The 24035-nt window shown below is 40.6% G+C and overlaps 1 protein-coding gene across 4 annotated transcripts in view; it reads right to left on the bottom strand.

The window, feature by feature from the left end:
• The window catches only part of NRG1 (neuregulin 1), a 984863-nt gene that overhangs the window by 876137 nt on the left and 84691 nt on the right, over nucleotides 1-24035 (bottom strand). The window lies entirely within an intron of this gene.

The raw sequence follows: 24035 nt of genomic DNA, 5'->3' as shown, positions 1-24035 counted from the left end.
AAGCAAATTTGTCTAATAAGATATATTACAAAATTTCCTATGTTCACGTGTATTATCGATTTATGAAATAAAACGACGGTCGCGTGTTGCGTATTTATGTTATTTCTTCTAAAAAAGCATCAATGCCTCCTTTGAAACCATCAACAGTTCCCGCTGTGACTAGTTCCTGAGGTAGGCTATTCATCAGATTAATAGCTCTTATGGAAAAGAAGGCCTATCTTCTCTGGTGAATGAACGTTTCTTTTTGCAATACTTTTTGTATTACCTATTTATGTACTTATGTGTACAAGTTAATCATCTCTTCTCAAGACTAAATAAATGTAACTCTTTTATTGTTTCCTGATAACTAAGATTTTCAATGCTCCTTATCAGTGCTATGACTGTTCTTTGTACCTTTTATAACTCATGGAATCCTTTTTTTTAACTAGTGCCCAGAACTGAACTGCATAGCATTAATGATTTGAAAAGTGGTAGTATTGCGTGGCTGTGTGACAGTTCATATTTGTTAAAAAAACACAACAATATTGTGCTGGATTTAGAAGCTCCCAATTGCCATTAAATACTTTTATTTAGTCTGAAATCTACAAGTACACCCAGATCCTTCTCTACAAGTGAGTTTTCTAGTTTTACTGCCCTATATTATATTGTTATAAATGTATGATAAAAAAGGACAAAACTCTTAAGACTATCTCTTGAGCGGGAACATGTCACCTGGCATCAATCCCATATATTGCCCCATTTCCCTTCCCAGCGTACCAGTGCAACGGGAAGAGTCAAGTACAGCACCAGATTTGGCACAACTAATAGATGTGCCACTTCTGGGGCAGCTGTGGACTGCTATTTTTAGGCTAAGAAGGGCCAAATAACCATGCCCTTCCCACCCTAATATTATCAGCCCCTAGTTGTCGGCTGTCCCTTGGCTGGTTTTGATAAATGAGGGGATCAATTATAGCAAGAAGAGAATGGCACTTCCTATATATGCGTCGGAGATAAATGAGGGGGACTCTATGTTGTTTTTTTAAATTATTTTTTCAAATAATAATTAACAAAATCAGTGTAGGATTCCCTCTGTTTTTCAAAACCAGCCAAGGTACAGCTGACAGCTGAGGGTTGCAGCCCACAGCTGCTGCTGTACCTGTGCTGGTTATGAAAATTAGGGGGAACCCCACATCATTTTTTTTTCTTACATTATTTATCAATTCTGCTAAATAGCTGTACAAGTTATCTATCTATCTATCTATCTTTATATATCTATTAAGCAATTATCTATAATTTTTCTGCCTTTGAATATCTTTAACACATAGAAAAACATTCATGAATTTTTTTTCAGTACCGGTCACATGAATGTCATATGAATGTGGCAAACAGATAGCACACAGATGTCACACAGATGACACAAGGATGACACACTCAGACACATAGATGGCCAAAATGGATTGTGCAACATGTGTGTTTTTATACGGACATGTCAAGGCCTTAAAGGGAGTACCTATTTCCCTGAAAATAAGACCTACCCCTAAAAAAAAGCCTTAGTATGATTTGGGGGGCTTTTTTAAGTATGCCTAAAATATAAGCCCTGCTCCAAAAATAAGCCCTAGTTACAAAGAAAGCAGATACCCACAAGAGAAAGCAGACATCTCCAAAGAAAGCAGACCGCCCCTGCCCCCAAAAAAATCACACTCACCAGACCCCAAACAATTACAGTTGGCAAGTGCCAATGGCGGATGGACTCTCACACAGAGATCCGCATCACTGTCAGGTCCCTCGCCATTCCAGCTGTATTGCAGTGCAGTTTTCACAAACAGATCAGGTATCAGTATCACTCCACTCAAGTGATACTGCTTTCAGTCACCAGGGGGAGCCAACTGCTGTGGAACTCAGGGGAACTTGACAACAATGCAAATTTGTATGTGAGAGCCCATTCACTTTCCAACTCTAGTTGTTTGGGGTCAGGTAAGTGTGATCCTTTTAGAAGGGGTCTGCTTTCTCTTGGGGGTAAACTTAGCAGTACATAGAGAATACATTTAAACAGATAATTAAACCTTTGTAAATATGGAATGTACCCACCACTATAGGACTGGTTCTGCACCACTAGGATAGCATATTAGATAAGAACATGTGCATCTGAACCAGACATAGGATTAACAGAAAATGTTAATGTTACAATGTGATGAGATAATTCTATTTTAATAAATATTGATTTTTTTTGGGGTTCAAGGATGAATGTGGATTGTTGTTCATGTGAAAATATAAGATATCCCCTGAAAATGAGCCCTAGTGAAGCTTTGAAGCAAAAATACTATAAGACATTGTCTTATTTTTGGGGAAATACAGTATAGTAGCTAGGTTAAAAGGAGACCCCTTACCACTTGACATTACATTACTCAATACATGACATAGTAAGATGTTTTACTTTAAAGTGGCAAATCCAAAATGTATCTTTGCTCTGTGTGCAGGACGTTCTAGGAACGCTTCTTAAGGTCCAGTCACACTAAGCAACTTACCAGCGATCCCAACAACGATAGGGATCGCTGGTAAGTTGCTAGGAGGTTGCTGGTGAGATGTCACACTGCAACGCTCCAGCGATCCCACCAGCAACCAGTGACCAGCCCCCAGCGCCGCGTGGAAGATGCTGCGCTTGGTAACTAAGGTAAATATCGGGAAACCAACCCGATATTTACCTTGGTTACCAGCTCACGCAGCTACACGTGCAGAGAGCAGGGAGCAGCGCACACTGAGCGCTGGCTCCCTGCTCTCCTAGTACAGCACACATGGGGTTAATTACCCAATGTGTGCTGCAGCTAAATGTGCACAGAGCAGGGAGCAGCGCACAATGCTTAGCGCTGGCTCCTTGCTCTCCTAGTTACAGCACACATCGGGTTAATTAACCCGATGTGTCCTGCAGCTACATGTGCACAGAGCAGGAGCCGGCACTGACAGTGAGAGCGGGGAGGCTGGTATCAAAGGTAAATATCGGGTAACCAAGGACAGGGCTTCTTGGTTACCCGATGTTTACATTGGTTACCAGCCTCTGCAGAAGCCGGCTCCTGCTGCCTGCACATTTAGTTGTTGCTGTCTCGCTGTCACACACAGCGATCTGTGCTTCACAGCGGGACAGCAACAACTAAAAAATGGCCCAGGACATTCAGCAACAACCAACGACCTCACAGCAGGGGCCAGGTTGTTGCTGGATGTCACACACAGCAACATCGCTAGCAACGTCACAAAAGTTGTTCGTTAGCAGCGATGTTGCTAGCGATGTTGCTTAGTGTGACGGGGCCTTTACAATAGCGATGGTAATGAGGCAAAATATCTACATTTTCAATATTATCTGTAAGAGCATAATATGTCTTGTAACATAATTATAAATAACATACGTGCTAGAGATGTCAGCAAATTGCTGACTTATGTGTGACATTATCGTCATAAGCTGTCATCTAAATACGGTACTGTGTATTGACACAGATATTGGCAGTGCTTATTCTTCCGTCTTGTAGTTTGCCTATATACGGTAGATATCATACCAGACCATTGATTTCTGCCATATTTATAGCACACACTTTCTCTTTTTTAAAAAAAATAAATACAAATTCCCATACCTCACCAAGTTATATTTTATCAGTATTCTTCTATTTGGGTTTAGTAGTGATACCTGCCAAAATATATACTTTTTTACATTATAATAATTATTTTGGTTATTTAATTAAAATATTTAAAATATATTTTTTTTTATCTTTTTGGCCAGGGACTGAGACTCAGCAGATAAATTTTGCAACCTTAAAGAGAACCTGTCACCAGAATTTTTGCTATTAAACTAAAAGAATGCCCTTATGCAGCTTATGGGCTGCATTCTATAAAGGTTCATGTGGCTACTGCCCCCCCTATCAGACCTAAATAACAACTTTATAAAATATTACCTTTTGCTATGGTAATGAGGTTTCCTGGCCACGAGGGTGGTCTGTATTTCTTCCGTTATGCTCCCTCCTGCCGCTGTTCGCCGTCCCCCAGTATTCATTTACATAGATGAGGCCACTGCCCTCATGTTCCGCACTGCTCCGGAAGTCTCGCGCATGCGCAGTGGCATTATCGCGGGACTGAGCACTGTTTTCAAATTGCGAGCGCCAGTGATGTTATTGCGCAGGCACCAGATTATGGGCGGGTACTTGGATGACGCTGGTGATGAATGTGAATGTCATCTAAGTACCACTTCGAAACACGTTTAATAAAATCACTTGTCCCGGAACTGGTATCATCCTGATGAAGGCATGTCCACTCCAAAACACGTTTAATAAAATCACAGAAACAGCTGTCTAGGAGACTTAGGGTACCGTCTCACTAAATGACGTACCAGCGATTCCGACCACGATTTGACCTGATCAGGATTGTTTGTACGTCGCTACAGGGTCGCTGGTGAGCTTTCAATCAGGCAGATCTCACCAGCGACCAGCCACAAGCGACTCTGCGCTTGGTAACCAAGGTACACTTCGGGTTACTAAGCAAAGCGCTTTGCCTGGTTACCCGATATTCATCCTGGTTACCAGCGTACACCACTTAGCACATGTAGCCAGGGTACACATCGGGTTACTAAGCAAAGCGCCTTGCTTAGATACCCGATATTTACCCTGGTTATGTGTGCAGGGAGCCAACGTTTAGCGGCGGTGTATGCTGGTAACCAGGGTAAATATCAAGTAACTAAGCAAAGCGCTTTGCTTAGTAACCCGATGTGTACCCTGGCTACGTGTGCAGGGAGCCAGCACTGGCAGCCTGTAAGCATGTACGCTGGGAACCAGGGTAAATATCGGGTAACCAAGCAAAGTGATTTGCTTAGTTACCCGATATTTAACCTGGTTACCAGCGTACCCTGCTTACACAGAGTCGGTGCTCGTTGATCTCCCACCGTCAAACACGCCGATGTGTGTTGCACAGCGGGAAACCAATGAGCAAAAAATGAACCAGAACAGTGTGTAACGATCAGCGATTGCACAGCAGGGGCCAGGTCGCTGCTTAGTGTCACACACAGAGAGATCGCCTATGAGGTCACTGGTACGTCACAAAACCTGTGACTCAGCAGCGATCTCGCTATGTGAGAAGTACCCCTTAAACTTGAGTGATCAACACCCAAACTTTGCTACAAGGGTGAGGTTGTGGAAGACGGTTTCATGTCACATGTCTTTCACCATGGCAAAACTGATTAAAGAAACAAGATTCATGGCAGTTATGTAGATAGATGACCTTCCTGCTCAGTTCCTTCAAAACTGTGTCTAAGTGTTCCTAAAACTATGGATGCTGTTTTGAAGGCAAAGGGTGGTCACACCAAATATTGATTTGACTTAGCTTTCTCTTTTTCTTGTTCACTTGGCATTTTTAATTGGTAAAAATAAACTATTAACACTTCTATTTTTGTAAGTATTCTAACTTTGAAGCGTTTTTCCCACACCTGCCTAAATCGTTTGCATGGTACTGAATATTTTGTATTTATTTTTATTGTTATTTACCCTAATGAGATATACAGTGTGTAATAATTAAGGTTTTGAAAAAAAAATATTGGAAGTTTGGATTAACAGCAAGTTAATTAAACTGCATTCTATGGTAGAAATCAGAATATGAGTTAGGAAATGCCTCCCTTGTGGTGATAGTACATTCTAGAAGACTGAGGCTCATTGATAATCCAATTAGTTCCAAGTGATTTCAGCTATCGCTTTTATGTAATAGAAACACCACTTATAATGAAAATAAAAATAGACTAATTTATTTTGGTAGGTTACTTAAAACAAATTGATAGGAAAAAAAAAAGTCATCAACTATCTCTTGTGTGGATTCATGTCACTTTTCTTGTCCCATATCAATACCAATGAGAGAGTGCATGACTATTTCATCTACAATTTCCCTCTGACAGACTAGTCCCTACCAAGTACTAGAGAGATGTCCTTCATTACTTTTGCTCTTGACTAAACATATACTTAGATATTGTTTGCAAAATTACCATCTTAGAAAAATGTATAGTTTTGTAATATAAAGTAAAGTCTATGCTATGTGCGTTTATATAAGACCACCTAGTGGTTAGGTTTTACTAGCATATTAGAAAATTGTACTTTTTTCCAGGAGAAATTACTTTCCTTATCAAAATTTTCAAAAAAATATGGGTGAAGACTCCACAAGCTCACCTACACTACTCACAAAAATTTAGGGATATTTGGGTTTGGGCTGAAATAACAGGATGATCCTAAGATGCCCTCTAAGATTTTCAGGTGAACTTAATGTGACCTTCTCTAATCTTTTGAATGCACTTGTCTAAAGGCACACTAAGCGACGCTCCAGCGATCCCACCAGCAACCTGACCTGGCAGGGATCGCTGGAGCGTCGCTACACGGGTTGCTGGTGAGCTATCACAGAGGCAGATCTCACCAGCAACCAGTGACCAGCCCCCAGCCAGCAGCGACGCGTGGAAGCGATGCTGTGCTTGGTAACTAAGGTAAATATCGGGTAACCAACCCGATATTTACCTTGGTTACCAGCGCACACCGCTTAGCGCTGGCTCCCTGCACTCCTACCCAGAGTACACATCGGGTTAATTACCCGATGTGTAGTCTGGCTATGTGTGCAGGGAGCAGGGAGCCGGCACTGACAGCGTGAGAGCGGTGGATGCTGGTAACGAAGGTAAATATCGGGTAACCAAGGAAAGGGCTTCTTGGTTACCCGATACTTACATTGGTTACCAGCGTCTGCAGAAGCCGGCTCCCTGCTCACTGCAAATTTAGTTATTGCTCTGTCGCTGTCACACACAGCGATGTGTGCTTCAGAGCAACAACTAAAAAATGATCCAGGACATTCAGCAACAACCAACGAACTCACAGCAGGGGTCAGGTTGTTGCTGGATGTCACACACAGCAACATCGCTAGCAAGTTGTGCCTCAGCAGCGATGTTGCTAGTGATGTTGCTTAGTGTGACGGTACCTTAACTGTTCAGTGTTTCAGTGCTTTTTGCACAACTTGCTGTTCTGTAACTAGGAGCTTAATGACAAAATTAACAACAGGTGTTTGATCCATGAATCACCCAATACATTTTTGGGTTCAATTAGAATTGGTATTTAAACAGTCCTCATCATCATGCTTTTCACATTTTGACATCATGAGATGAAAACGACACCTAACAATTGATCAAAAGTACCTCGCTATTGTGAGGCTTCAAGCAGGATGTTCTCAGATGGAAGTGGCCACTGAACTTAGAGTGTCACAGAGTGTCATCAGCAGGTGACAAAAGAGATACAGAGAGACTGGAAGAGCCACAGAAAAGCATAGAAGCAGATGGCCTGTGGTTGCATCCAACATTGATGAAAATTTCATTGTGAACAATGCCATTCAAAAAAGGTTGATGAATGCCGCACAACTCCTGGCACATTTAGGGCCGGTGAGTGGCACCCAAGTGTCATGTCAGACTATTCAAAACCGTTTACATCAGTGTGGTCTGCTTGATAAGATGACCTACAAGGGTACCTGACCACATCACCAGGCACAGGCATCTTGCTGGACAAGGGAACAGTGCTGTTCACTGATGAAAGTCAATTCACATCAAGCAGAAATGATGGCTGCCAGTGATGTTAGAGATGTCAAGGAGAGTGATATGCATCAGCCACTGTTGCCACCAGAGGATCCTTTGGTGGTGGTGTTACAGTGTGGCAGATGTGTTTGTCAATACAGAACACTTTGTGAATGGTACAGTGACAAGCCCCTTCTACTTGAATAACATCATTAATCCAGTCATTGTGCCTTTGCATGAACAACACAGGCCTAATTTCATCTTCATGGACGACAATGCTTCAGCTCATCAAGGTTGTGTTATTAGAGAACAGATGCTGGAGACTGGAGCACCTCAGATGAAGTGGCCTGCACTTTCTTCAGACCTGAATCCCATACAAAACCTATGGGATCAGCTGAGTTGATATGTAGAGACTCATAACTCAGTACCCCAGAACCTCAATGATCTGAGGGTCGCCCTTCAAGAAGAGTGGGATGCCATGCCCCAGTAGACGATAAATTAACTCATGAACAGCAAGAGACCTCGTTATCAAGCTGAATTCATGCTCAAGGCCACATGACAAGTTAATGAAGAGACATTGATTTTTTGTTGGGTGAGTCTGGGTTTATACCCACCATTGTTGTTGGCTTTTGTTTCAATAAATTGTTTGACATAAGGAAGTCACCATTGCATACTTCTATCTAAATGCTCTACTTTCATGATAAAATATAACTTTTTTTGTTTTACATAAATTTCACCCAAACTTTTTGTGAGTAGTGTAAGTACTGAACAGTTACAATTGTTGTCACAGTAATGATACCACGACTCTGATATACACCAGAGTGTTCTTGTTGCCTAATTTTCTTTCTTTATAATCAAGACTCTTTTTTCTTCACGATCCTATAAAGTAGAACCCTCCTATTTAACAATTATGTCTATTCCTAAAACCTGAATCAGTCAATGGAGTACCGAGTCTAGTTAAATCCAAGGCCGGTATTCCCCAGCTATACTATACTCCAGACCACTCAATCCAATCCTTTACCTATATTAGACAATATCTTCTTCACATGCCCTAGATTGAGCGTCACCCTTTCATCCTCTTTTGTATCTAGCCTTTTATGTCTTCCAGTTTTACAATTTCTATAATGTGTTTAGTTTCCACCGTGCTTTATTTGCAAGTGTACTATTATGCCACTAAGTATCAATATTAACATTTCCAGTTCTACAGATCTGCTCCTTGAAGAAAATACTAAGAGCTAGTTTAAAACATGAGATTTCTTCTGCAATAGCTGAAAACATTATTTTCTTCTGCCTTCTATGTTTCTGAGCAGGTTCATTTCATAACATAAGTGGATTGTATGAGAATGTATTAGAAAGCATCTTGTTTAATATAAAATGACTGTTTTATTGCGAGATGTCACAAGCTACAATAGGTAATGAACTGAAATTTTCTGCAGCTACCTGTAATGGTTTCTGTTTAGATGTCTATTTCATGACAACAAATTAGATCGCGCACAAACAAACAGGGAAGCTGCAGCGCCAGACGGGTGCTAAGATATACGCAATTATTACATTTTTATTCTACCTATATCTTAGGAACTGCAGGGGGTGCTGAACATTTGTGCATGTTTGCTTATTCACTGCAGACTCAGCAGATTTAAGCCCACGCATTTATTTCACTAATAGAAGGTGCTGACCAACTTTTATATCGGAGAGATCACAAAGTGTTTGCAAATACAGTACCATGCGAATGTTTTAGACATGTTTGGAAAGAAATGCTGCAATGTGAGAATGCCTTAAAAAATAGAAGCGTTAAGAGAATATTTTTTAGAAATTAACAAAATGCAAAGTCAATGAACAAAATAAAAATCTATATCAATATTTGTTGTCACCGCCCTTTGCCTTGAAAATAGCAATAATTCTTTTAGGTAAAATTGCACACAGGTTTTTAACAGAACTCGTCAGTGAAGTTATTCCTAACACCTTAGAAAACTAACCACAGATCTTATGTGGATGTAGGCTTCACAAATCCTTCTTTTTCTTCATATCATCACTGGCAGATTCTCTGGGAGCCATATCACCATTCCTTGAACTTAACGCTGAAGGTAGTTCTTCAATCTTCACCCTTTTACGATCTAGGACGTACCTATACGTCCTATGTCGTATCCCTTTAATGTGGACTCACACGACGAGCCCACATTATTCCCTGCTGATCAGCCAACATGTGCAGCTAACAAGCACAGGTTGATTGGAAATTCACTCATGCCCTTTAACTAAATAGCGCGCACTGTCAAATTTTGATAGCGTGATCTAATGCACTCTGGCGTAGATTGTGGAATGGTAATTGGTTGCATGACAGCCGGGGATCAGGTGATGTCACCAGCACTCACAGGAGATCAGCATTTTTGCTGTTCAGGGGGATACTGAATCATCAGTCTGAACAGCAGAAGCGATCGGACAGTACAGGCTTCAAGTCGACCAAGGGGACTAACAAAATCAAAAGAAAATGAAAAAAGTTTAAAATAATATGAAAAAATAAAAATACCTAAAAGTTTAAATCACCTCCCTTTTGCCCCATTGAAACTAAAACAATAAAAAATGTAATACATATATTTGGAATCACCACTTTCAGAAATGCTCGACCTATCAAAATATGAAATCAATTAATCTGATCGGTAGATGGCGTAGCAATAAAAGAAATCACAATGCCAGAATTATGTTTTTCAGTCACCGCATCAACGAATTAAAATGTGAAAGCAGGCGATCAAAACATTGCATCTACCTAAAAATGGTATAATAAGCAACGTCAACTCAAGAAGCAAAAAATAAGTCGTCACTGAACCCCAGATCCTGAAAGATGAGAATGCTGCGGGACTCAGAAATAGTAACAAAAACACTACTCTTTTTTCTGAATTTTTTTTGACCACTTAGATAAAAGTAAAACTATACATGTTTGGTGTCTACGAACTCGAACTGACCTGGGGAATCATAATGCCAGGTCAGTTTTACCATGTAGGGAACATGGTAAGTAAAATAACAAAAAACAATTGTGCAATTTCACTTTTTTTTTCACCACACTTGGATTTTTTTTTCCAATACAATCTGTGGCATAATGAATAGTGTCATTCAAAAGTACAACTTGTCCCGCAAAAAACAAACCCTTATGTGGCTATATTGATGGAAAAATAAAAAAGTTATGGCTTTTGGAAGAAGGGGAGGCAGAAACGAAAACGAAAAACGGAAACTTGCCCGGGGCTGAAGGGATTAAAACCAGTAAACTAAGATTATTTATCACAACCTAGAATATTCACAGGACACAGATTTAGCTCAGCTCTAGTACCCATGCACTCACTAATCTCTTGTACGGATTTTTACTTCAGTATACAAAGTTATTATGGTTCCATATTACTCAGCCATAAGGTTCCTTGTTCCATTGTTCTGCATGATATGAAAGGTGGCAAATTCCTCCACGAAGAACATTATAACCCTATTGTATTGCCTATGGGTAGATTATTACAGATATGTGGAACAGAAATCCATATCACTTTCTATTTTTCCTTAACAGGGATTTATCACCATGAAAAAGGCCCTAAAGTTTCCACTGTTTTGAACTGCCTTACATCTTCTCCCTTATCTTTTTCTATCACCAGACCTGTCCCTTCCATTCTGCAACTAATCTAAGACTACCAACAACTTCCAAAATCCAAATGTCCCAAGACTTCTCTCATGCTGCACAAGTTTTCTGGAATGCACTACCCTGGACGAGCCAATTAATACCTAGCCCCACACATTTATCTTTATATTGAATTCCGTAGCATTGAATATGGTTATCCATAGAATTAAGGAAGAATTGTAAATCTATATTATAACATTTCTGACTGTATTTACCTTCTATGTGTTGAATAATAGAAATAATAGTAATAATAATAATAGAAATGTCATCCATCAGTGAAAATCAAACTTAATTTTATACTAGGCCAGTGTTCCCCACACTTAGCACAATGCATCTATGTCAGTTAACACTAAAGGCCACTTCACACACAGAGACAACCCTAGCGATGTCGCTGGTGAAAGCACACGCCCCCGTCGTTTGTGCATTATGGGCAAATTGCTGCCCGTGGCGCACAACATTGCTAACACTTGTCACACATACTTACCTGCCTAGCGACGTCACTATGGCCGGCGAACCGCCTCCTTTCTAAGGGGGTGGTTCGTGCGGCATCACAGCGGCGTCACTAAGCGGCTGCCTAATAGAAGCAGAGAGGCGGAGATGAGCGGCCGTAACATCCCGCCCACCTCCTTCCTTCTTCATTGGCGGTGACCGCAGGTAAGGTGAGGTTCCTGGGGTGTCACACGTAGCAATGCGTGCTGCCGCAGGAACGACGAACAACATCGTACCTGCAGCAGCAATGATATTTGAGATTAGAACGACGTGTCAACGATCAACGATATGGTGAGTATTTTTGATCGTTAACGGTCGTTCCTGCGTTTCACATGTAACGGCGTCGCTAACTATGCCGGATGTGTTTCACCAATTCAGTGACCCCCAACGACATCTCGTTAGCGATGTCGTTGCGTGTAAAGCGGTCTTCAGGCAAAAGCCAGTTCCATCCTTTACACAGTATAATATACTTTTGTATGTTAATATTCAATATACAAAATGTAGGGCCCATGGGGACTATGGTACAAATAATAGAAAAATAAAGTAAAGAATAATTTAAAATCTCATAGATATAAAAGTAAGACTCAATTTACTCACTTAAAACAGGTAAAAATAACATTTGCTTTATAAAGCATGTTTTTTACAACAAAAAAAGTAAATAAACTAGGTTTTCCTTTAACCTATAAATCATAAGAACAACAATATTCAGCAGATTAAGCAATTTTATATGTTTACAGAAAATCCAATGTAATCTTCTATATACTGAGAAAAAACTGCAACACAGGGTAAAAGTAATCCTGCTTTCCAGCAAGACAATTCCAGGATGTTATGATGGGATAAAATCTGTCTACAAGAACAAAATGAAAAGAAAAATCATAGCTAAAGCTTATAATATGATTATTACCAGATTATTCCAACTAATCTTTCAGAGTAATCCAAAATAGGACACAGAACAACAACGTTGAATTTTAAAAGGTTTCAGAGGAATATTGGGTGACAATGTTGAAATATTTATATACCTGGACATACCGGAATAAAAATCTAAAAGTGGGTTATGGCCAAGCACTTGCACAAAATGCTGACTATATTCAATTAAGTTTTGCTGTGTTGAGATTATTTTTTTTAATGTTTGCGTGGTTTTGTGTTGTTTTTTTGGGTCAGCACATGATACTATACTTTTGTAGCTTCTTCAAGTAAACAGCTAATATGCAGCAGTCATCTTTGAGCTGTAATTTTGTCTAGACTCCATACATATGTGAAACGTGTAGCCAGTGATCTGTAAGTGCCTGTCGATGACTCATGTTTCTTATGTAAGATGAAGAAGACATGTAGCTATGAAGAAGGGGTTAATGCAGCATTGACATAAGTCCAAATAGCAGTGTAACATTGAAAAGTTATCACGGCACTTCTGTAAGAGTGTGGGTGCTCAGGTAGGGTCCAAGTCCTTATATCGAAAAATTAGCACCAGGCACTCCAATTAGTATGAAAAAAGAGTAGATTTTATTACAACTTTATTACAATTCGTATTTACTTAAGAGTAGTTCTTATACGGCTTCACAGCTGGTTCTTGAAAAAGGGCCAAGCAGCGACTGAAACGGTGAGCTGTTTGAAGTTGTAAGAAAATGTATTCTTTGTTCACACTAATTGGAGTGCCTGGTGCTAATTTTTCTACAAATAGCAGTGTAGGCATGTGTTATTTACTCAGTCAACGCATTTCAGAGATTAAGGGGTGCATCACACATAGCGAGATCGCTACCGAAATCGCTGCTACGGCACGGTTTTGGTGACGCAGCAGTGACCTCATTAGCAATCTCGCTGTGTGTGGCACTGAGCAGCGATCTGGCCCCTGCTGCGAGATTGCTGCTCGTCACACACAGCCCTGGTTCGTTTTCTTCAAAGGCGCTCTCCTGCTGTGACACACAGATCGCTGTGTGTGACAGCGAGAAAGCGACGAAATGAAGCGAGCATGGAGCAGGAGCCGGCATCTGGCAGCCTGCGGTAAGCTGTATCCAGGGTAAACATCGGGTAACCAAGGTGGTTACCCGATATTTACCTTAGTTACCAGCCTCCGCAGCTCTCACGCTGCCTGTGCTGCCGGCTCCGGCTCTCTGCACATGTAGCTGCAGTACACATCGGGTTAATTAACCCGATGTGTACTGTAGCTAGGAGAGCAAGGAGCCAGCGCTAAGCAGTGTGCGCGGCTCCCTGCTCTCGCGGTTATGATTGCTGCTTCGGCTGCTGTTTGACAGCTAAGCAGCGATCATAACAGCGACTTACAAGGTCACTGTTACGTCACAGAAAATGGTGACGTAACAGCGACCTCGATGTCGCTGTCGCTTAGTGTGAACCAGCCCTAAGTCTCCTTCATCAGGACAAGAAATCACTTTAAATCTGAATGGCTGCCCATATGTCATAGGAGCCAATTCAAATTGCTTATTCTCTCTCATAAAGCTCTCCACAGTGCGGCACCCCCTTACATCTCCACCCTTATCTCTGTCTATCACCCTATCCGACTTTCGCCTAACATCCACACTATTCCGACCCTCCCACTCCCGGCTTCAAGACTTCTCCTGAGCTGCACCAATCCTCAGGAATGCTCTACCACAAGAAACTAGGATGAACCACAACTTAGCTTCAAACGCTTCCTAAAAACACATATTTTTAGGGTGGCCTTTCACCCTCCCTACTTAAGGTCAATTCACATAGTCCCTCCACTACTTCTCAGAAAATAACTCTCTGTCAAACTCCACCGCACCCAAAAGCATCTCAAAGATTGGCTGGTGACTGGCTCATGCAGTCTTTATCTATCCCCCATTTCTTCGAGATGGCTGGACCATCATGGTAAATAAGCATTAGTACCTTGCCCCCACAACCTCACCTCATTGTAGATTGTAAGCTCTTATGAGCAGGGTTGTATTTTTTTGCTTTAATAATTGTATCTTCTATAACTGTTACTTGCTTGTATATGAACCTCTGAATTGTAAAGTGCTGCGGAATATGTTGGCGCTATAGAAATAAAGATTATTATTATTATGTAATTTGGCGCATCATACTCTAGTAAGCCATTCATTCAGACTGACGGGCACCATGTCAATCTTAATAAATCGGCCCAAAAGTTTTGCTGTTTTGGATTAAAAGAGTACCATGATCAGGTAAGATATTATTTATAACTTTTATCCACTTACCTATTATTTTAATATTTTTACATTGAATCATGCATCTCTTGAAATCGGTATAAACTTATCCTTACCACTGCGATAGAGCTGTTGGCTGACTTTTACAGATGCGTTTAAATAAAATGAATGCTAGTACTAGTTACAAAGGCAAAGAATCACTTAACCATTATATCATTGTGTATAATATGTTTTATTAGCAATGATTCATACAGCACGTAAGTATATATACACTACAGGATGGTCATATCTTTGTGGAGAATCACCACTGGAGTTCTATCTATTATTTTTGTTTTTCTGGATATCTATTATAAATTGCCCCATAAGAAAATATACTGCATGGCACATGGATAGCAAGCTGAAAAAAATCTATTTATACTTTTTACAATGTTATCCAACAAAATAACAAAAACGCTCAAAAAATGTATGAGACTTTACAAGCTGGAGAAAAATAATAACCTGTTAAAAGGGAAGCAAGACGTTATTTGATGAGGCTGCTCCTAGGAAATAACCACTTAATATATAAAGATAGAACTGTGTTAGCCTGAAAGAGCAAAACCACAAACGTCTCTTACAGACTCAAAATAATGCTTTGATGACAAATGGGCTGAACAAGATTACGTGTTCTTATTTATACTGAAAGACAACTCCTTCCCATTCACCATGTTTGCCAATATTAAAATAAAAAAGCTTACGCTCATATCCTGTGTCGGCGCTGTTCCAGCAGTATAGGCATTACCTCTCCCAGTGTTCACGTGAGGTTGTTACATCATGCGAGCCGCGCTTCACCGTTCCCGCCTGCGTATAATCAACAGGAAGTGGGTGGCCGCCACAGCTCTCTCTTCCTGTTACTTACTTAGGCTGCTTTCACACTGCGTTTTTTTAACATGCGTCCTGAACGTTTTTTTTAACGGAAAAACGGATCCAGTGCAAATGCGTTTTCATTTCAATGCATTTGCAATGGACTCGCGTCAACATGCGTTCACATGCGTTTGCGTGCGTTATAGTGAGGATCCAGCGACTTGCAGTTTTTTAACATTTTTCAAAAACGCTACTTGTAGTGTTTTTGAGCTGCGTCCAAATACTGCAAATTGCTGGATCCTGACTATACTGCACGTAAACGTATGTGAACGCTGGCATTCTGACAGACAGGATCCTGCTTGCTCTACTGAGCATGCCCAGAAACCAGCCTGGTGTGATCAGTCTCTCTCTCCCCCTCCCTCTCTCCCCCTCCCTCTCCTCTTTCTCTCCCACTCCCTCCCTCCATTCTCCCTCTCTGTCTCTCTCCCCCTCCCTGTCTCCACCCTCCCTCTCCTCTCTCTCCCCCGCCTGAGAGCTGCAGACACTTGTAACCAAGATAAAGATCGGGTAACCAAGCAAAACGCTTCTCTTAGTTACCCGATGTTTACGTTGGTTACATGTGCAGGGAGCAGGCAGCCCGGCTCCTAGCAGCTGCGGATGCTTGTAACCAAGGTAAATATCGGGTATCCAAGCAAGTTATCGATGTTTACCTTGCTTATGAGCCTCTGCAACTGTCAGAAGCCGGCTCCCAGTCTATCACGTTCAGTTCCACTGACTCCCGATAACATGACTCCAATGCCTGCCCATAAACTTAAAGTGACAGGATCCTGGAAAATAACACATGCGTTTGCATGCGTTTTTTTGCTGTAAAAGCAGGATCTGCTTTTACAGCAAAAAAAACGTTCATGACGCATGTTAAAAAAACGTAGTGTGAAAGCAGCCTTAGGCTGGTTTCACATCAGCGTTTTTTTGTCTTCAGGCAAAAAAACACAAACTGCAAGTGACTGGATCCTGTGAAATTATTGACAAACGCATGCAAACACAAGTGTTATTTACAGGAGCCTGTAGGTTGCAGTTTATGAGTCATGTGATTGGGAATGAACTGTATTGGGCGTGGATCGAAGTGAATTTTAGGTGACTGCGTGGACGCCGCTCTGGGGAGAGAGAGAGGGAGAGAGCAAGAGAGAGAGAGAGAATATGCAGCTTCAGAGCATGCTCAGTACACCAAACAGGATCCTTCAGAAAGGATACAACCGCAAGTGCACAGGCAGGATCCGGCGCCCATTAAACTACATTGCATCAATGGCCGCAATGTACAGGATCCATTGACCTGCAGTATTTAGACACAGGTGAAAAACGCAACCACCGGATCCGAACGGTAACGCATGCGAATGCATGTGAACACGTTACCGCAAGTCCATTGAAAATGCATCGGATGAAAAATAGATCAATTTTTGCGGCAAAAAACCCATTCCTGCCGCATTTAAAAAAATGCTGATGTGAAACCAGCCTTATATTTTTGTCGATTGGTGGCTGTTCACACATTGCCATCCAGCCCTGTCCACAGGCTATTTATTCCAAGCAGCATGTGCTTGGGCCTGTCCCGCCCACAGCCATGAATCAGTCATGGAGACGGGACTGAAAAGCACCAGGTATGTGCTGTGCAGTTTTATTTTTGCATATTTGAGGCCGCATAGCACACTTTAAATAAAAATATTTTAGTGTAGGACTGCCCCAAAGAGATTTGCAGCGATGTGGCAGGGTAGCTCGAAAAATTGCAATTTTTGGCCAAAAATCTAATTTTTCAATAGTACAGCTTGGAATGTTGGTACTGTGCACACTTTGCAACACATATTATTTTTAGTAGAGGCCACCCTTATATGTCTAAAATCGGGGAGAGAGAAGCAGTCGCTGATTGGGTACGGGGCTTCTGTGATGTAAAACCTTATGTGAGCCCTGGGAGAGGGAGTGCCATTACTGCTGGAAAAGCGCCAGCACAGGAGGTGAGTATATTCTTTTTAATTTTAACAGGGGCAAACATGAGGCATGAGAAAGGGTTATCCAAGTAGTGGACATACCTTTTAAATATCAAAGAACATCTTAAATAAGTCACTTTTCCACATTTTCATACCTGTGGCTGCAAATATAACATAATTAACTTCTACATAACTTATGTATGTCTTGGAAGCCCCCTCTTTATATATGGTTACACACCACATGTCTGCTTTCTAGCAAATATGGAATAGTTTAGGCACAATTGTAACAGAACTGGTTAGACTAGATTCTCACCAAGGCTGAAGTCAACATTTGCAATGACTGACTCAAGTGGTCAACAAATCATTTCAAGTAGAACAATGGCCAAATATTTGCAAAAAAATTAAACTCTTTACATTTGGCTAATAATAGTCTATATGTAAGTATAGATAATTACCCCAGATGTTGGGTAAGGCTAGTTTAAACAGCTCAACCGTATTGGCTGCGTTACTTGTAAAATCAGAGAGTAAACAGTACCCGTCAAAAATGTAGACACACCTTTGCTTTGGTTATCCTTCTTATTGTAATTTGCACCTTGTATATTCAGACAAAAAGGCAGCAAACCCATGAAGAAATATATACGTTTGAAACAAACGTGTGAAACAAACCAGAATATGTGTTGAACATTATATTCCTCAAAGCTACTTGCTGCAGTTTTGATAAAATCGCTGATTTATCTGCTGCATATCTAGCAGATCTCCGATTGACTATCACTGACTGACAGCTTTCTTTCTACACTGTGCATAGTCAGAAAACTGACAATCAGTGGTGGGGAGGAGTTATACAGAGCTTATGAATATGGAAGACTACAGTACAGCAGGTTTACTATTCATCTAGTGATAGTATATTACCTGTAAAACAGTGATTTTATCAAAACTACAGCAAGCAGCTGAGTAACTCTATCTCTACATTATGCTGTATCCAGATTAGGTGGCAAAACCTGGTGTCAGATTCCATTCATAGGTAATCTGTCAGGTGATTTTCCAGTACAATACTAATGTTATCTTTAAATAGGGATTAAGGAGACGTTTCCGTATCAGTAAGTTTTATTGCTCTACGTTATCCTGTTATCTTGTATCCCCGTAAAATTCAGTGTGACATAGAAACTGATCAAACATATGTAAATACAAACTGCATATATGCCCTGCTCCACCCTCCCATATGTCAGTGCTGGCATCAGTGATAGTAAAGCTAAACTGAATTTGCATTGTTGCCTCCACCCATATTCCCTCTTAGGGGTACTTCACACACAGCGAGATCGTTGCTGAGATCGCTGCTGAGTCACGTTTTTTGTGACCTCATTAGCGATCTCGCTGTGTGTGACACTGAGCAGCGATCTGGCCCCTGCTGTGAGATCGCTGCTCATTACACACAGCCCTGGTTCGTTTTTTTTATTGTTGCTCTCCCGCTGATAAGCACACATCGCTGTGTGTGACAGCGAGAGAGCAACAATCCTGAATGTGCAGGAAGCAGGAGCCGGCGTCTGACAGCCTGCGGTAAGCTGTAACCAAGGTAAACATCGGGTAACCAAGGTGGTTACCCGATATTTACCTTCGTTACCAGCCTCCGCAGCTCTCATGCTGCCAGTGCCGACTCCTGCTCCCTGCACACGCTAAGCTAAGCGGTGTGAGCTGGTAACTAAGGTAAACATCGGGTAACATACACTTGACTAGCCTTCTAGAGACATTGAATTCTATGGAGCTTACAGCAAGATAACAGGAGAACTTACAGCAATAAAAGTTACTGATCCTGAAAGGTCTCCTTAAGCCCTATTTAAAGATAACATTAGTATTGTACTACAAAATCACCTGACAGATTCCCTTTAAGTAAAAAAAGAAGGTCTATACAATGCTGAAGTTACTGATGTTACTACCTGAAAGAAAAATTCATGGTATCACTGATGTTTTTGCCAAAGTGTTCACCTAAATTAATACATAGGGGATAATCTAATGGTAGGAATTAGAATTCGTGTTTCACTAATCTAGGAAAAAAAACAAAAATAAATAAAAGCTATTAGAATACAATGATCTGTAAACTGCGACAGTCCATAAAGTGCGAAAAAACGTTGGATGCCACTTTGAGATTTCCAGAACTTGAATTTTTATTTCCATCTTGGGTAATTGTGAACTCAGCCAGAGTCTCCTCTCACTCCTACAGTACTGTAATTACCATAGGTATGCATTGTATAGGTATGCATTAGGTATGCATTGCATAGGTATGCATTTGGTATGCATAGGTATGCATTGCATAGGTATGCATTAGGTATGCATTGCATAGGTATGCATTAGGTATGCATAGGTATGCATTGCATAGGTATGCATTAGGGATGCATTGCATAGGTATGCATTAATATGTCCACATACTAATCAGACTTGCTCCCCCCTATACGTACATGTCTACTGTGTGACCAATAGAATGTATATGTTAAATAGAGATGTCTGAACACTTATGACATATGGAATGGCACAGTTGACCACCTTTTACTAGCCAATAAACGCTAGTCTACAGAAAAACGAAACCTTTACAACGCTACAAGCTACAAATTCTTACACCCTGCAATATGCATACAGTACAAGCATTCATACAGCTGTCATATAGAGTATGTTCATGCGTGAAAGCGCTTTCATGAAGTCATCAGTGTGCATGCATAATTAATTTACATTAAGCCGATGAGCCAGCTGCACTAGAAATCTAGATTTCAGAGTCATTACACACTATGGCCGGAATGAAATTCAGTGTAAATATTATCCTATTAAAGTGGACCTTCTTTATATAACATGTTGTTATAGACTATGTTTGGGCAGATATAGATAATGCTTCAGGCATCTAAGTAGCCCTATAATCTCACATAGAAGTCAATTGACATGGACACTTTGATTCATTTCAGTGGTATGTTCTCCAGGCAAACTAAAAGTCATGCTGGAGGTCCCCACATGCAGTAGTTGGTTTAGGGGGCTTCTAGAAAAATGCCTATGTCTTCATATATCAGTACCAGGGAATCCTATAAGAGTATGTGCCCATAATTGGGAGATACTGCATTCTAAATGTAGTGTCTTCCCTCCTGGGGAGACCCAAGTTCTCTCCACAGGAGAACGCAGTGGTCTGTGCCCATGATCAGGGTTCTGGGCAGCTGAGGACTTTCACTGTGCTCTCCCCACTGAGAACACTCGCGTCTCCGCAAAAATAAATTGACATACTGCGGCTCGGAAGGTCATGCCGTGGGTCAATTTACTAAGTGTTAAAAAGAAGCACAATAAGCACGGGATTTCTATAAATCCCAACCACTGTGATTCTACTAAACAACATAGCGTATTGGAAGCTGGGGAAGCACGCTACGTCCAAAACGCTGAAAACAATGATTGTGGGCACATACATAAAATAACGGAAAGTATGCTACACGTGACATTTCTTTATGATATTTTTGAAAATGAAAATCTATTCCACAAATGTACATTTTTTTTTTATGCAGCCATTGCATGGATATTTACAAACGTCATAGAAATATATAGGAGAGTCGCAGACATTTTTAAAAAAAAAAAACACATAATGCAAGACTCAGATTTACTTCTAATTAGAATAATTAGTGGGGGGATGGAATTTTATACTCTGGTCTTTAAAGGAATCTGTCAGCAGGTTTTTGTTATGAGTTAGGGACTGATACCCTGATTCCAGTGATGTATCACTTAGTTTACTGGGTGCAGCAGTTATGATAGAGTCAGTTTTCTCTGCTGATGATCTGCCAGAGCTCAGGTGTTGAGTCCCTTATAACTTCACCATACAACAGCTTTCTGTGAACAATGTATATTGACAGAAAGCTGCTTTTCAATGCTGGGGGACAAGCTTTGACCAGGAGGCACGAAACACCTAGTTCCCTACTAATAATCTTCTGCAGATGCATTAATTGCATTGAAAAAACAGCACACAGCCTAATAAGTAACACTTCCGTGATATCATGGTCTCTGCTCATACATCATGGTGCTCTCAGATGACATAGTAAAATCCTGCTGACATATTCTCTTTAATAACATTTCCCTGGAATAAGATTTGTAGAAAGTAATAAGAAGTGAATCTTATTCAGTTCTAAAAAACCACGAAATATACTCCAACCAATGACGTGTGCTGTAATTTATGCTGATATGTTGCACCAAGTTACGTTCCTTTACCTTAAAGGGAACCTGTCACCGGACCTGAGCAGGGTAGATCAAAGTGCCCCTGCGCAGGACCTCACTCTCACCTAGTGTAGATGACGTAGAACGCGTCATCCACACTAGCTTCAGAAGGAGGACAAAGATGGCCGAAAGAGGAGGCGCGGGGCTCAGAGAATGGAGACTCCCATCCGTCCGGTCTGCTCCGCACTTAGGAACTTAGGACCATAAGGTAAGTATTAGAAACATCTGGTGACAGGTTCCATTTAAAGAGGTTGTCTGGTCTAAAGTGATAAGTCTGCAGACCTAGAATCCTCACAGCGAACATACTGTATGCTGCGAGGATTCACAAGTTTCTGATCCAGGAACAGCGGTCACATGACCTCAATAGTGCGATATGCATGTTCCCAGCCACAACCCGATTAGTGGGTGCAGCCTCATTCAGTACAATTGTATTTTGCAAGGCTGAGCCCACTAGGTGGCCACGCCAACTAGTCGGACTTGCCCATTCCATACACTTGTATTCAGTGAAGCTGCAGTCACTAGTTGGGTTCTGGCCAGGAACATGTATATCATACAATTGCATTCACGTGACCGCCGTTCCCGCCTCAGAAACCAGCGAATCCTTATAACGCACAGTGAGTCCTCTAGTCAGCAGTCACGTAGAGTAACTGCGTACTTATCATTTTAGGTAAGAGAACCCTTTTATGCTCTACCAACTCTTTCAAAAGCCAGTGTTGAAAAAAAAAAAAGAAAAAAGTTGTACTGACATAATTCGGGATTTTTTGTTCATGCTGAAAACTAGCATAGCACAGGGGGTTAATGAATTACCCCTAATGCACATTTTTGAGTGTTGCTGCTCTGCTCCTATTTTAACTGAGGGCAGCAGTAATATAAACACAAACTTCCTTTCTTATTTATGCTAAATGCAATAAATGGGAGTTAACATAAAAATGGCATAATTCACCTCTGCTTATCTGACCAAGTCTACACAGCAAAGCTGAAAAGGTTATTTACGAGTGCACTAATGACCAGTGGCAAAGCTGTAATATTTTATTATTGTCATATGCATAGTCACAAAAAAATAAAACAATATCACCAAAAATGGAAAGAAAAATATTTGTAAAAAATAATCTGATTCAAATATTTTATTTTTATTCTATATTTTCTCTAAGGAGAAGATCTGTTGTAAGTGATATGTAATATAAATATGACTAAAAGGAAAATATAGTATGCTACCCATGCCTCCATGAATTGGGAGAATAGTGAAACAATTTTGTTTTCCATAGCATATGGCCATAAAACAAATATACAGTGGAACCTTGGATTACGAGCATAATTCGTTCCGGGAGTGTGCTCTTAAACCAAGTTACTCTTATAGCAAAGCAAATTTTCCCATAGGAAATAATTGAAACACAGACAATTCATTCCACAACACAAAACTATTTACTGTATTTATACAAACTTATTACAGTAATACAAAATAATGAAGTGTATTCATATAAAATTATTACAATACACTAATATAAAATACTGTGCAGTAAAAAACATAAAAAACAGATTAAACTACACGTTAACTTACAATAAAATTGTTGGTGTATGGGAGGTACAGTATAAGCAATGTGATGTACATAAATATAAAGAGAGTATAATACTGTATCCATAAATGACAAATACAGTACATACAGTACTGTACATTGGTATACAGTATACAGTACATATGTACAGAAAGTTACCTCCAGAGCGGGTCAGAGGGTGGTGAAAGGACAGAACCGGAGTGTACACGGTGAGTATTTGCTCTTATTGCAAATCATTGCTCTTAAACCAAGTTACACATTGTTAATAAGCTTTCCTTGTCTTGCAAATCGCTCTTAAACCAAGTTACTCTTAATCCAAGGTTCCACTGTATTTTGTTATACTTTACTTAAACATTGATAATTTTATAAAGCAAAAACATGAAAAGTTGCCATCAGCTCATCCAGTCCTGGAGTGTGCGGAGCAAGGAACTAAATCCGGATGATGACTAAAGCAGAAATGAGCAAAAAATCTTTTTCCAGCTCCAGTGGTTATAAATTCTACTAGAGATAGGCCCGATGGTATCGCATCGGGAGTGCGATGAAATGAACATCTGTCTGTGCTTAGTGGTGCTGACAGGAGCAGTGGACATGTGTCGCACTGTTTGCACTTTCCAATATATCTGTTGT

Source organism: Anomaloglossus baeobatrachus, chromosome 1, assembly GCF_048569485.1.
Source record: "Anomaloglossus baeobatrachus isolate aAnoBae1 chromosome 1, aAnoBae1.hap1, whole genome shotgun sequence".
Lineage (NCBI taxonomy): Eukaryota > Metazoa > Chordata > Amphibia > Anura > Aromobatidae > Anomaloglossus > Anomaloglossus baeobatrachus.
This window is presented reverse-complemented; position numbering and strand designations above follow the sequence as displayed.